Genomic DNA, 15,504 nt, shown 5'->3' with positions numbered 1-15,504 from the left:
TCTGTGGTGATGTCCATGGCCCACATTACCACCAAAGGCCTCAAGAAACCTCAGCCTCTGGGCCCCCACCTGTGGCCAGGCTGGAGCGTGAGGGACATGTTACTGCTGGAACTATATCAACCTCAGTGGCTTGTGCTGTCACCTGTGGCCATAGTGTTGTCCAGGCTTGATGGCTGCTGAGTACCATGTCTGGGTCTATAGCCCCCTCACAATCAGGGTCTGCATATATGTCAGAGGCTCTAGTTACCCCCAGAGGCAATGCAGATGCTTCCAAGTCTAGATGCTGGCATGGGAAAGCTGGACCTACTCCTAATAAGAGAGCTAGCCCCCCCCACACACTTGGAAAAGCTCACTTCGCTCCTCACCATGGGCCTGGGAGAGCTGTCTCAGCCACTCATCTGAGAGGAGTGTTCCCAGTGGTGTGAACCAACCAACTCAGCTACCACCCAAGCACATATCCAGAAGTTGTAATTGATACACCCCAACATCTACACCATCTATCATCTGCTGAAGTGTTTGAATGGACTGATCCTGTGGACCCATAGTCTCGGGATTTCCATGACTCTGTAGGACATTGCAGAGGAATGTCATTGGAGATCCAGTGTTGATGGTGTACCAAATCCAGAAGCCTTGAACCTGACCAACAACTCATTACACAATGAACATTTGCAAGTAAAGCTGTATGTACAAAAGGGTATAGTGCATGATATACATCAGCTCCCAGTGTCACTAAGATGAATGAAGAGGCCATGGAGGAGCAGAAAAGATGGAGTACTGAAGTGTTTTTCCATTAAAAAATTATAATTGTTTATCTATTTTTGTTCTTCTTTAGCTTTCCTTTGGAGGTAGGATGCTGCAAGCATGAGGAGCAGATGTGTACAAACTGGGAGATGAGTGGGATTGGGGTACATGGTTTGGGATTGACAATAAATTAAAAACAAAAGAAAAAGAAAATAAAGAAAGAGGGAAAAAAGAGAACTGTTTATGTGAGTGTTGGAACAAATAAAAATGAATGGGCTGTGTAACATCAGGATGACCCCTCAACCCCACATCTTTCCTGACACAAGGCACTAAAGCTCTGTGTGCTTCTGCTGAGTCCCCTTTAGCTACTGGATCTTCTGGGGCAGAGTCTTCTTCCAGAACTGTAGCTTTCTGGCCTTCAGGGCTCTGCCCACAGCAGGCTGGATGTCCAGCTGCAGGTACTGGTCATCATGGACCAACTCAGGCCAGTAGGGTAGACTCTTGTTATTGGGGTTCCTGTGGATATACCACCCAGCAGGGAAGGGTAAGGTCATTTTGATCCAAAGTCTGATCCCCCAATTTGGGTCAGGGCAGTGGATGATCAGGCTAAGGACGTGAGGGATAGATAGGCTGGTGTACTGATATAGAATAAAAGTGACACCTGTGAGTTTCTGCTCCATATGAAGCATGGGAAGCTGTCTAGTTTTGTGTCTCCCTCTTAGAGGGAAAATCTAAAGAACAGTACCACAATATTGTGACTCACCAACCAGATCCCTGTGGGATGAGCAGTAATTGAAAGCTAGAAGGTATCTGCTTAAGTGTGCCCTGGGTTGGAGAAGACTATGGCATAATTAAGACTCATACATGCTAATGAGACACACGCCGGATGGAGCCCTGGGTGGAGATCCAGCCATAATGAGGTTAAGAGAGGAGCATGTTCTCACCCATGTCTTGCAAAGTTGGCCCAGTACTTCATCATCCTCCTGTTCAGCAGCTTCTCCTCCTTAGTGAGGTCAACTGCAGACAGAAGGAGACAAGGGTCCAAGTCCTAGCTACCTCATGCCGGTGCCAATTCGTGCTCCACTATAGCAACCATAGCCTGGACCTGAATACTAGGCCTGGTTTAAACTCTTCTATCAGCACTCAGAATTCAGGACACATCCAAGCCTCACTTGAATTCTCTCAGGTTCACTCCTACCACAGTTTGCTCTCATTCCTTCTAGTACAAGCTAGACAAGGAAAGGTTCATATTCTAACCTTGGTATAGGTTTCTTTTCAGCTCAGAAATGTTCAACATTTGATATCATTCTCCCCCAGAGCCTCAGTATCCTCAGCTGGACTAAGAGTTCAGTAATCCCTCAGGAACTCATCTGGGACTCCATTTAGCTCAAGGAAAATAAGGAATACTCACTCACCTTTCAAGCCCCAGAAGTAGGAGCCAAAAACAAAGGTAGCATGATCACTATGGTCAGCCCTCACATGGGATGGTCTGACATGCTTATGCTTGATGAAGCTGGGCTGATGCTGTAACTCATAGAAGTAGACAGGAGCATGGGAACCTGGGAGCAAGGAAACATATTGACATAATGACTTCTCGAATTTAGCTTTTCCACCTAAAATGTGGTGATAATAAACCTTGCTCTAAATTTATCTGGAATCACAGTTGAGTGGTGAGCTCCAGGCTGCATCATTGGCTATGGGAAACCTTTTGTTAAACAATGACCTTGGCATTCAAGGATGAGTAGTTTTGAGAAAACACCAAGTGTAACTGATATGTTTCCTCTGGATTGAATAAAAAGTCACTATTTTACACTAGACATAGAGATTTACTATGGTAACTGTGTTCAGGTGCCTGGTTCAGAGACCTGGTGAAGACATGGGTCAGGCCTACACTACAGAGCTCATCTGGGACCAACAGTTCTGAGCTCCCCCTGCATTGGTCTTGTTATAGATGTACTCACACTGAAAATGTGCTACTTGGAGTGCAGGGATCACAAACATGAAGTCCTCCATCAACTCTCTGAACTGTGCTTGGAGGGTCTGGGGGTCCTCAATATCCCCCATGTACTCTTCCATTAGCAGTTCAATACATTCAGGAGGCAGCATCTACACCAGGAGGTATCAGGAAGAGTGACTCTTGGATAGGTAGACAGCAGCCTCTGAGGAAGGAATGTGGCCAGGGATGAGACAGGGTATAGAGGGAAAGGTATGAGCTTTAGGTGAGCTCACACAGAAACACACACATACACTATCCTTTATTTATGAGCATGGCATCTGAGATGTACATATAGAAACCCCCTCTATCAGGACAGGAGTCAAAGTTGCTCGCCATCTGTGTTGCTGTGCTCTTCAGAACGACTAGAAGAGTCTCTCTGGTTATGTTCTTTATGACATGATCAAGGCCCTTTGTCTGGGAGGCAGAGGAGAGTCTTAAGTATAGAATGGGTGAGACCTACATTAGAGTATCTTTGAGTTCCAGCTACTCACCATTTAAGTTTAAGTTTCCAGGGGCTTAAAACTAGGTCTTATCAAGGGGATTATCCAACCATACTCATCACTGTAGATACCAATGATGTTACGGACAGGGTGAAAATCCACAGAGGCCAACAGATCCCGAGGGTGCCTTGGTAGGAACATCCCATCCACCACACCAGGGATCATAGTGAAGACCTATGAGGCATTAAGTGTCAGTGCTGAAGATTGATCACATAAATATTCTGATGCCCCTTGAATATCCACAGTATTTCCCTATTTCCTATCTCATCTCAGGGTGCTATGCTCACTGCAGAAAAAAACTGGACATCAAAAGTCGCCTATTTTTTTTATTTAATCACACAGTACTTAAAGGACACCAAACCATGGAGATGAGTTAACTGGTTCAGGAAGTAAGTACTGACAATCCCACATCCTGGTGACCAGGTCCTCCAACTACACAATTCTCCTAACCTGGTTGATAGCCAGAATCTGTGCTTCACTTTTGTCTCATAGGCAGTGAACCAGGGCCTCTGAGTCCTTAGTTTCACATCCTGATAGGTTGGCTACTGTCTGTAAACAAAAAAGGTGGTGGTTGGTTCATCCTTCCCAACATGAACAGAGTTTCCTTGATTCCAAGTAGATGTCATTGCCCATATATACCACATCCTACTATTTGTTGAGTATGAAAGGATTTAAGTGGAATTATTCACTTATTTTTGTTCAGAGGTGATAACTGGGACAGGGTCTGTTCTAACTGCATATTTGTTTTCTGGCTGTTGTATTGTTTGTTTTGGTGTGTGTGGTGTTCACATGTAACAATAGGTATGGAGTGCTTTGTTTTGCCTGTGAAGGACAAAGAACACCCTCAGGTATCACTTGTCCCCTTACCCCTTGTTTCCATTTGTCTACACTGGCTTAGCTGAACTATGACCTTCCAGGAAGTCTACTGTCTCTACTTCCCATCTCTCCATAGGAGCACTGGGTTTACTGACACCTGTTAACACCTATAGCCTGATGTGGGATTTGAACCTGAGGCCTCACATTTACGCAATGAGTATTTTTACCCGCTGACCCTTTCCCTCAATACATGTGTCTTAGTTAATTTTTTTTGTCAAGTTGACACAAGCCAGGGTCATCTGGAAAGAGGAACTCCAAGTGAATCTATAACATTGGTCCATAGGTGAATCCGGACATTTTTCTCATAAATGACTGGCGTAGAAGGTCCTATCTTATGATAAGCAGTGCTATACATGGGCAGGTGTCCTGGGCTGTATAAGAAAGCAAACCGAGGAAGCCACATGTAACAAGCAGGTAAGCAGTATTCTTCCCTGGCCTCTGTTTCAGTTCTGGGTTCCAGGTATCATCATGGGGGCCTATTATGACTTTCCTTCAAGTTGAACTATAAACTGTAAGCTGAAATAAACCTTTTTCTTTAGCACATAGCTATTGACCATGGTATTTATCACAGCAATAAGAAGCAAACAAGGAAACCATGCACATGTGTTTTTGCCAATGATGGCAGCCACTGTGCATAGCTTTTCTGTTGTATATCACACTCAGCATGCATAAACCAGAGAGGTATGGATTCTAAATTTTATGCATTTTAGAAATTAATGGAATGAAGCTATTTCTCATGATCCTTGTTCCCCAATTAACAGAATACCAGAGTACTACAGGCAAGGACTGAGGTAGCAAAGTAACAGCTGGTATTGTAGAGTGCACTCACTGTGTAGACCACCTTGGAAGTGTCAGAGATAAGGTCAGGCAGCAGGGCCACTCCACTCTGCATAATGGCTCCATGGAATAGTCCTTTGGACATTGGGGACACAATATGTAAAGACACACTCGTGCCTCCTGCTGATGCACCAAAAATAGCGACCTGGCCAGGGTTGCCTCCAAAGTAGGCGATATTCTGCTGGACCCAGTGTAGGGTAGCCACTTAGTCCAGGTAGCCCCAGTTGCCTCTGGCATGCTGGTCACCAATGCTGTGAAGTGGCAGGAACAGGAACCACGGGTCTTTCTATGTTCTACTCAGATCCCATTGTCCAGCCCAGCCCCAGGCTTACCTGAAGAAGCCAAGGATACCTAAGCGATACTGGATAGAAACAATTACTATATCCTCAGTAGCTGCCACTTTGGATACATCAATCATGGAAGCCATTCTCATAACCAGTCCACCACCATGGATCCATTCCATCACCTAGAGAAATCAACACACATCCCACAACCAGCCCAAGGTCAACTGGAGTGCCTACTAGATTTTCAACTGCTTTTCCTCTGTGTAGGTCAACTCACACACAGATCTCCTCAGGATATTGGTACACAGTTCACAGATGGGGTACTCCAGGCCTATAAGCATATTTCCATTCACAATTCACCTGTGGGAATTCTCAGCATGAATTAATGGCTCTAGATCACAAGTAAGGTCATCATCACTCTCAGACCCATCAAAGTAGAGCAAATAGGAATGCCTTTCCTGTTTCCTATTTAGAAGGGTCATCAGATCCCATTGGAACAACACATAACCTGAAGCTACAAATTCTGGTGATGTCAAAACGTAGCCCTTGCCGGGCAGTGGTGGCGCACGCCTTTAATCCCAGCACTCGGGAGGCAGAGGCAAGCGGATCTCTGTGAGTTCGAGGCCAGCCTGGTCTCCAAAGCGAGTTCCAGGAAAGGCGCAAAGCTACACAGAGAAACCCTGTCTCGAAAAATCAAAAAAAAAAAACAAACAAAAAAAAAACGTAGTCCTTGAACACAATCCAGAGTGGGTCTGACAGTTTCAAGGTGAAAGAAATCCTGGTTTAATCAAAGACCTGGAGCCTTTTACATCCCTGACCCCAGTGCTCTGAGTCACACAGCCAGGTTTAAGCAGCTCATCATAGCTGAGATGACCTTCTTGAACCCAATAAGGTAAGACTATTAATCAGGGTCTAAACTATAGTGGAGCTCAGATTTACTTTGTCCCTTCAAACTTCCAGAGAAAGAAACATCCTCTTCCCAAGCTGACCACAGTCTGACACTCACAGCTAAGTTAGAGCCTTCATGGGCATGAGCTGGAGTGTAGATGTTGAGATGCAGGCAGTCCTCAGACATAGAAGTGGAAGGCACGATCAGATTCATCTCCTTTGCATTGACTAAAGTTATTATATTATTCTTCAGACACCTGGTGAAAATTGAAAACACATATCCCAAATAAGTGGTGTTCAAACTTAAAACATTAGTTTGCACATTATCTCAGCCACCTGCAGCTCCTACTTTCCACGATGCCCTCTTGACATATGATCCCTCTCTAAAGTCCCTCCTACCAAGGTAAAGGCCACCAGCTTTGTGGAAATGGCAATGGAGCAGGACTTTCAGGGAGGCCTCTGGTTGGATAGTAATATCAGGAGGGCTAGTTGATGGAGACTTCTGGCAGCCTCTATGAAAATGATTGCCTTCCTGTCCTACCATTCATCACTTCTGTACTATTAAATTCTGTGTGGTAGTTAGTTTTGACTGTTGTGTGACACAATGTGGAATCTACTGGGAAAAGACCTTTGTCCAGATCAGAGGTTCTGAACTTTCCAAATGCTTTGACACTTTAACACAGTTCCTCATGTTGTTGTGACCCCCCAACCATGAAATTATATTGTTGCTACTTTGAGCCACAATTTTCCTACTGTTACGAATTGTAATGTAAATATTTGATATACAGGATATCTGATATTCGATCCCTCTGGGGTTTGTGATCCACAGGATGAGAACCACTGCCCTAGAGCCTGCTTGCCTTTAGTCATGCCTGTGGCAAATTATCTTGATTATGTTCATTGAGATATGAACACCTGCCTATGGTAGGCGGCACCATTCCCTGGGGAAGGGTCTCTGAACTGCCGTCTCTCATACCACTCCATAGCTCAGGGCCTTCAGGGGGAGCAAATCACAGTGGTCCTTCAGATGGCTTGGCAAAGGGAATTCCCAGGAAGGTGTGGACACCAACTTCACTGTGTTTCACATGGACAAGGCTTCCCATCACCGACCCTGTGTGTGTGATCCTGTTGGGGCAGGATGAGTCCTGGCCTATAAGTGGAGAGGTGTCATATGGGGAAGGTAATCTAAAACTTCTCAGTTCAGCTATGGGATGTGGAGATGAGGCATTCTGGATTACCTAGGCCTGGAAACTTTGACCAGTGCACCTCTTGAAAACTGAAAGGGTACTTCTCTAGTCATCATGGTGACAGGTTCAGAGCCACAACAGGGAGCAGATGACATAGGCCTTGCCCAGGCAGGAATTTGTACCTTTAGGGGTGTAGGTATGGAAATTTGGTTGGGGCAGTGCAAATCTCTTATTGTCGGAGAAATGATAAGGCAGAAGCCAAGGAGAGCCAATTGCCAGCAGGTAGGGCAAAGCCATCTCTGCAGATTCTGCCCCTTCCCTGGCCTCTTGGATGGACACAGCATGGCATCTGAATTCATTCTGGAATGCCAGGTTCCCTGTACTTGAACATTTAGTAATCATAGAGCAGATATCTGATATACAGGATATCTGATATGTAACCTCTTTAGAGAGTTGTAGCCCACAGGTAGAGAACCACTGATCTAGATCCTGTTTGCCTGTGGGCAGGCCCATGGCAAATTATCTTGATTACATTTATTGAGAGAGGAATACTTTCCCATTGAAGGAGGAACCATTCCCAGGGAAGGGGCTTCTGAACTGTATAAAACTGGAGAAAGTAAGTGAAGCTTTAACAAGCTTGCATGTGTTCTTTAGGCTGATCCTGATTATGGATGTGATGTGATCAGCTCCTTTAAAGTTCTGCCCCTGTGGTTTCCCACCTATGGTTGATTACAACCTGGAATTGTGATCCAGAGTAAAATCTTTCTTCACCATGTTCTTTTTGTCAGGGTACTCCATCAAAGCAACAGAAAACAAACCAAGACACTCGAATACTGGGGATCTGTGCCCATGTAGGAACTACAGGGATGGATGGACAATACCATAGCATAGGGAGACATTCTCCATCTCACTTCTAGACTCTAGGTACCTCCTTCTTCCACATAGTCTCCAGATGAAAGCATGTGTACTTGTTCCTAGTCAATGACACCTGGGCAATGGATGGTCACAGTGACTATGAAGAATGGCCTTAGTCTCTCTCCTCACTGCAGTACCTGCAGCTAAATCCCTGCAGGTGCCAAGCTCTGACCCAGGAGCCTAGCACAGTTGGTCTTCTCTAATCCTTAGCTCATTCACCGGAGACAAGCCTGGGAGACAGCACAGACTGAAGCTGCTATAGAGCTGAGATGGAGGAGGCACTGCAGTGTGGTCTAGAGCTCAGGCCGGAAGTCCCCTGGGCCCCAGAACTTACATGGCTGGCTGGGAGGTCCCATCTCTCACACCACTCCATGACACAGGGGGCTCAGGAGGAGCAAAGCGCAGTGGTCCTACAGGAGGCTTGGCAAAGGGAATTCCCAGGAAGGTATAGACACCAACATCACTGTCTTTCACATGGACAAGGCTTCCTCTCACCTGCTGTGTGTGTGTTCCTGATGGGGCTGGATGAGTCCTGGCCTGTAGGTGGAGACATGCTATTAGTTGGGACACTTTGGAATTGCTACCTCATTGTCGCTGTGGTACATGGAGATAATAACAGGTCCTCTCAGTTCAGCTGTAGGATGTGAAGATGAGGCCTTCTGCATTAGCTAGGGCCAAAAACCTTGACCAGAAACCCTCTTGAAAATTGACAGTTATTTCAATTACTGTCAGGCTCAGAGCCACGTGGCATTATAAAGGAATTACTGTCATTATCCAAGGTCAGTAGGAGCTCCAGCCACAAACACACATGGTGAGAGATATATCCCTCCTGCTCATCTGTCCCTACTGGCTCCTCAGTACATAGTATCCTTACACAGCTCTGACCATGCATGTACCACAGGGTCTATCATGTGGTCTTTGGTGGAGGCATTAGGGGGTGCACAAACCCACACTTTCATCTGTCATCTGCACCAGCTCCTCCCTCCCTCGTGCTTCCCTCTCACAAGCTCAGCCTCTGACTCTGCAGAACTGCGACAGCTCTGACCCTGGTTCCCTCTGCTCACTTAGACAGACTCACCCTGCACATGGAGGAGGAGAAGCAGGAGCCCATAGGATGCAGCATTCAGCCAGTCAGGAAGTCTATCAAGTGGCATGTTAAATCCTAGGCCCAAGTCTGTGCTGCTACAAGACAACACTCTAATAACAACAGGTATCAGAACAGATAGCCTTGCCCAGGCAGGAATATGTACCTTTCAGGTGCAGGTGTGGAAATTTATCTGAGTTGGACAAAGTTCTTATTGCAGGAGAACTGATAAGGCAGAAGCCACAGGGAACCAAGAGTCAGCAGGCAGGGCAAAGCCACCTCTGCAGGTTCTGCTGCTTCCAAGGCCTCTGGGATAGACACAGCATGGCAGCTGAAGTCCTTCTGGAATGCCAGGACCCCTGTCCTTGAACATAGAGTAACCATAATCCCTGGCCCTTTTAATCAAAAACCCAATTGGGGTGTTGGAATAAAGATCAGTGAGCAGGAAGCTGTAAAAAGAAAAGCCACTGGGCTTCCGTGAGTAGGTACACACTCAAGAAGTCACAGATGGAGATAAGAACAAGGGCAGGAGCTCTAAGTGTGATCTTCATCCTCAAGACTCCTCTCTGCTGTCAGGACTCATAGAGCAATGAATCCACCCTCAGGGTCCCTTGTCCTTATGGTGATCTTAGGATCTGCTGTTGCCCTCCCTGTCAGGTCATGCTGGTTTCGTTGGAAGACAATGAAATTTTGTTTCCTCTTCGTGTGTGTTCAGCAGTTCAATAACACCTTCAGGCCCTAGTGAAATAGTTCTCAACCTCCATAATGTTTTGACCCTTTAATACAATTCATTAGGTTGTGGGGACCCGCAAACATCAAATTATTTTCATCTCTACTTCATAGCTGTAATTTTACTACTATTATGAATTGTAATATCAATATCTGATATGCAGGATATCTGATATGTAACCCCCAAGTGGTCACACCCCATAGATTGAGAACCACTGCTCTAGTGGAAATCCCCAGCATTAGCCCTCCTGTACTTAAAGGAAGGGCTTTTCTCTCTGCCCAGCTCCTGAGTCCAGCTGAAGCTCATCCTCCACTCTCTCTCCTTCCTGGTGTTGAAGATTGATTGGCATTGCAAAAATCATCACTTTGGTAAAGTCCTATGGTTGGCCTCCAAAGCAATGAATGAAACTGTAAAAGCCTGTAACCTAAAATGGCACAGGTTTTTCATATTCAGGGAGCTTGGGAGCATCAAGATCTCGAGAAGGAGGAATGGAGCCCTTTAATAATTGAGATAGAATGCTTTAGGGGAACACACAGGCAGACTGAGCATCGTTTACCACCTTTGTATAAAGGAATGAAGTATAAGAGGGAGTTTTCCGTAGAGGGCCTAAAAAGTTTAGGGACAAAAATAAAATCAGAATATAAATAAATAATGTGGGAGGTGAAGGAGAATGGTTGTGTCAATAGGAACCAAAGAGATCATGGGGATCTGTGAAAGTTAGAAATAGCCTTCCTTACATGGACAGGTACTCCGGAGACAGGGATAGGATGGTCTATACTTGGGCATTTCTGGACTTTCTGATGCTCCCATCTCACTTCCAGGACACACCTGACAGTCATATTCACAAATGTCCAGAGCATGTGAACATGAACCTCATAGTATCTCCAGGCCATAGGGGGTAGGAAGAAACTTCAACAGACTCCAACACAGAGAGAGAGAGAGGGTGGGTGGGTGGAGGGAGACAGAGAGAGTTACACATATCACACACACACACACACACACACACACACAGAAAAACACACACAACATACATAGAGACACAGATATACAGTCACAAATAGATGCACAAAGAGACACAGAGACACAGATACAAATGCACAAACACACACATAGAGGCACACAAACAGAGACAAACACACAGACACATACACAGAGAGACACACTCACACACACACAGAGGCACACATACACTCACACACACACTCACACACAGACACACACTCTCACACACACACACTCACACACACTCACACACAGACACTCACACACTCACACACACACACTCACACACTCACACACACACACACACTCACACTCACACTCACACACCATTGTCTGTGCCAGCACTGATGTGACAGCTGCTGAGAGAAGCAGAGCTGTGACCTGCACACAAAATGGCGGCTGCTGTGGTGGGATCAGGAAATGAGGAGACGACACAAAGTCTCCCACTGACCTAGACAACCTTCCTGCTCTAAGTGTGGACATTGGTGAAGATAAGGGTTTGGACACCATAGGGTTGTTAACTCTTCTTCACCTCAGAAAATGTCCTGACTGGATGCTGTGCAGTCTTAAGCAGTCCTGATCCTCTCTGCCTGAGAGTGCAGGGAGGTGTCCAGTGAGACCCTCCTTCTGCTGTGTGTCATCCCTACCAGCTCCCACCTCCCGGCACCTCCCCTCCCACAGTGCTACGTTCTCACACTGCAGAATTTTGCAGACCTGATGAGTTGCAACAAGAAAAGTTAAGAGCACCAAATCAGCCTAGTGAATCTTCTGTGTCGCCCTCCCCATCTGACCCTCAGGAATCAGCATCTTTGGTACCACCTTTGTGGATGAGGACAGGACATCAGCCACTCACAGCCACCCAAGAGTGACTTGTCAACAGTTTTCTAAGTCAAATGCTTACCCTGTCCTCTGTGACTTGCTGTCTACACACAATGGCTTACCAGACAGGATCTTTTTCCATGTGTCTCACTGAGGGCACCTGCCCATGATGCCTGACATTTACTGCAACAGACAAAACCTACAGAAATGGTTCTGCTTAGAGCCTGCCTACACCCACAGTGCTTTATCTTCATGGAAAATCTCACTGTGAAACCCTGTGTTAATCAAGCAAAATTTTTTTTCTGACTAGAAGCCAAAAGGCCATATTCCAGACCAGGAGTCATTGGTAAAAATCACATTGGGTGAACATATTTCTTCTCTTTCTGATTTTAGTTTTTGTCTTTGTTTTTGAGACAGAATGTTGTATGTAGTGCAGTCTGGCCTGCTATCTCAGCTTCTCTGGTTCTGGGTTTAACAGTTTGTCCCAAAACATGCACCCAATACACCCCTTCTAAGTAATCCTGGGCATCATCTGTAAGCTCCTGCCACTTTGCTATTCCCATGGATGACACAGGCCAGGATGAGACAGATCTACTGAATTCACCTCACCCATGACACCTGAGGTGGGGCACCAGGCTGGGAGGTCACCAGGGTTCTCCATGCAAGGTCTGCCTGACTCGTACATGGCTACTGTGTGGAGTATTCTTTGTTTGGATTCCTGGACTCAGAGTCAGTGACAACTGTAAGAGGGAGGGAGTGTACCTGTCCTCTTCTGTCTCATCCTGGCCTGTGTCACCACCCCCCTAACTACTGGCTCAGCTTAATAAGACTATGAACATGCCCAGTCCTGCGTCTCACAAAAGTGGACCAATGACCCTTTTGGAAAGAAATTGATGAGATTTCATAATCAATGATAATAAATATAGGTATTCTTGGAGTAGTTGACAACAGCTCAGTGGTTGATGCCAGAGAACTCTGATAGCTATTGTCTTAAAGCCTATCTAGCTTTAAACGGTGACCAACAGGTCCAGCTGTGTTTCAGTGGTCTGAATTCTGAAGTTTGCTCTTGTTTCCAGGGGTTTTTTTGTTTGTTTGTTTGTTTTTTCCCAGACATTGAAGTTCATGTTTGAATGAATTTGTCACATCTGTGAAGATGTTTGACTGTGACATGTGTCCTGGAATGACATGAGAAAGATAAGAGGTCCAAGCATTCATATGAGAAGAGATTCCTGTCCCTGGTTCCCAGGGGGCTTCTCTGACCCCATAATTCCATCACACCCTCACGCACTGCTTTCTTTTGCTGTTGTTTGCAAACTGGGCCTCATGGTAACTCCTGATCCTGTGGTCTTTGGTTCTTTGATGCATCCTTCCAGGGTTCTTTGTGATTCTGAAATTCCTATATATAGAGGGGTGCCTCCAGCTTTTATCCCAGGCTATGAAAGCCTAGATTGTCCTCAGTCTGGAGCCAGCAATGCCCCAAGAAATGTTCATCAAACAAGGCCTGGGAAGATTGTCCAGTGGGTAAGGAAGCTTTCTGCCAAGCCTGACAAACAACCCGAGTTTAATCTTGAGGATACACATGCTAGAAGAAGAAAAGAACTGACTCCTACATGTTGTCCCTTTGCTTCCACATAGGTGCCATGGTACATGAGTACACATGCACACAATAATGATAAATAAATGTGAAAAATTAAACAATATTTGTAAAGTAGATGGATGACTGTGAAGTTTCTTATAAGGATTTGACAAATAGAGTAGCTGCAATATAGAGGTGGATAGAAAAGGAGATGAGGACTTAGGTGTGGGTCCCAAGTGTAATGTGCACAACCATCAGGGAGAAAGATAACCTGGGCCTGAGCACTTATTCATCTGTCTTCTTCTTCTTCTTCTTCTTCTTCTTCTTCTTCTTCTTCTTCTTCTTCTTCTTCTTCTTCTTCTTCTTCTCCTCCTCCTCCTCCTCCTCCTCCTCCTCCTCTTCCTCCTCCTCCTCCTCCTCCTCTCCCTTCCCTCCAGACACGACCTCATACCATCCTTCTTTCCAGTCACTCCTCTTGATTCTGGCCCTTCTGTCCTACCCCAAGCCCACCTGCAGTCAATCTACTTCTACCCAAGGACCTTGTCAGCTGTTATTGCCCCTCTACAGCTGCCCTTTCTGCCACACTCCTCACTATTTTCTGGAGAATTTCCTGTATTCTTGTCACATCCTCTTGGCGTTTCCTCGCAGTTCATCTCTGCGAGTTGGGTCCTTCCAGTCTCCACTCTGCTGTCCCCTCTCCTCAGTAGCTGTTTCACCCTTAGGCTGGACTCCCACTGACCTTGAAACGTTGGGGAAGGGATCGAAGAAGCTTGACTTTGATAGAAAGGCCAATAAGCGTGGCCATGCTGCAGTGTGGAATGGTGGGTGTGAAAGCCACTGCCACTGTGCTCTCGGGGTCGCTAACCTGCGTTGACAAGGGAGACTGTAAAGATCACACGAGCGCCCCCAGCACAGAGACCCTCCCTTTAGTTTACTGATTTGGGCAAGTCACCTAACTTTCATGGGCTTCAGGTTTAACATCCTACAACTGGAAAAACCACCTCCCTGCCCACAGATCCTCTTAGGTGCTTGTGAATGGAGAACGCCGGCCTCTAATGCATAATGCAACCTATTAAACTACTTGAACAAGGGAGATTTTCATTCTCTGTGAGTGGCTGTGGAAGTGATTGGAGCCTTTAAACACCAAAGCATAATGATGGTAATAATACTGTCCCTCTGGCATTTGGTTCTGAATGTGCTCTCCAGCATTGACCGTTGAAAAAGGCTCACAGCAAGGTTCCTTGTCCAGGGAGAAACAGAAATTCCTAGCCACCCTCACACACACACACACACACACACCACACACACACACACATCCCACATTGCACTAGGAGACCCCAGTGTTCTGTTCTCCATGTGCTCGACTGGAACGTGGGGCAAAAGAGTGTCTTCGCTTCCGGGACAGCGGGGATGTGTCAGGCAGTCTGTAGGCCCTATTAGTAGCTGAGCCAGGATGGCACTATGTCAGGGTGTGGTGCAGCCTTTATGTCTCTCACCCCAGGACATCCTAATGTGGACCCTGGTGACCCCTGCTAGACCACTTGAATCTGCTCTGTTCTGAGGAGACAGCACTTGCTTTATCCCTCAGCCCCTCCCTACCAGACTTTCTCCTTTGTCTGCTGTCAGCCAGCATATGGAGGCCACCAGTGCCTTGGCAGGCAGAAACTTCAGCCTGACCCCATCCTGTTTCCTGTTTAGAAAAATCTTTGGCTCTGACTCCTGTGGTCAGAATCACTCACAACCACTAGAGGGCAGAGTTGGGTCCCATCCTCTCTGTCTCACCCAGGCTTGGTTTCTCAGGGACCATCAAGTTGGCAGGGTCTTATTGAATGTCCAGGATGTACAGGAGTGAGCACTTATGCTGATTTTTCACAAAATGGTCACAAACTTCCACCCTTTCTGGGGCCGGGCTTCCTCACTAGCAGACAGCTCACTTCTTCTTGCAGCATGGCACAACTTTCTCAGGAGGATTCTCCCTTGAAGAAAAAGCATTAATAAGGAGAATCTCTCAACAGGACCATTTTAACAAGGTTGTCTGTTGCTGTAAGAAGCGTCCAGCATCAGTGGTG

At 46.2% G+C, this 15,504-nt stretch overlaps 1 pseudogene; it reads right to left on the bottom strand.

The window, feature by feature from the left end:
- Window positions 1-1,070: 1,070 nt before the first annotated feature.
- Window positions 1,071-9,378, bottom strand: LOC114689130 (annotated as a pseudogene).
- Between the last annotated feature and the right edge of the window lie 6,126 nt (window positions 9,379-15,504).

This window comes from Peromyscus leucopus, chromosome 5 (assembly GCF_004664715.2).
Source record: "Peromyscus leucopus breed LL Stock chromosome 5, UCI_PerLeu_2.1, whole genome shotgun sequence".
NCBI lineage: Eukaryota > Metazoa > Chordata > Mammalia > Rodentia > Cricetidae > Peromyscus > Peromyscus leucopus.
The sequence above is the reverse complement of the archived record's forward strand: the minus strand, read 5'-3'. Positions and strand labels throughout refer to the sequence as shown.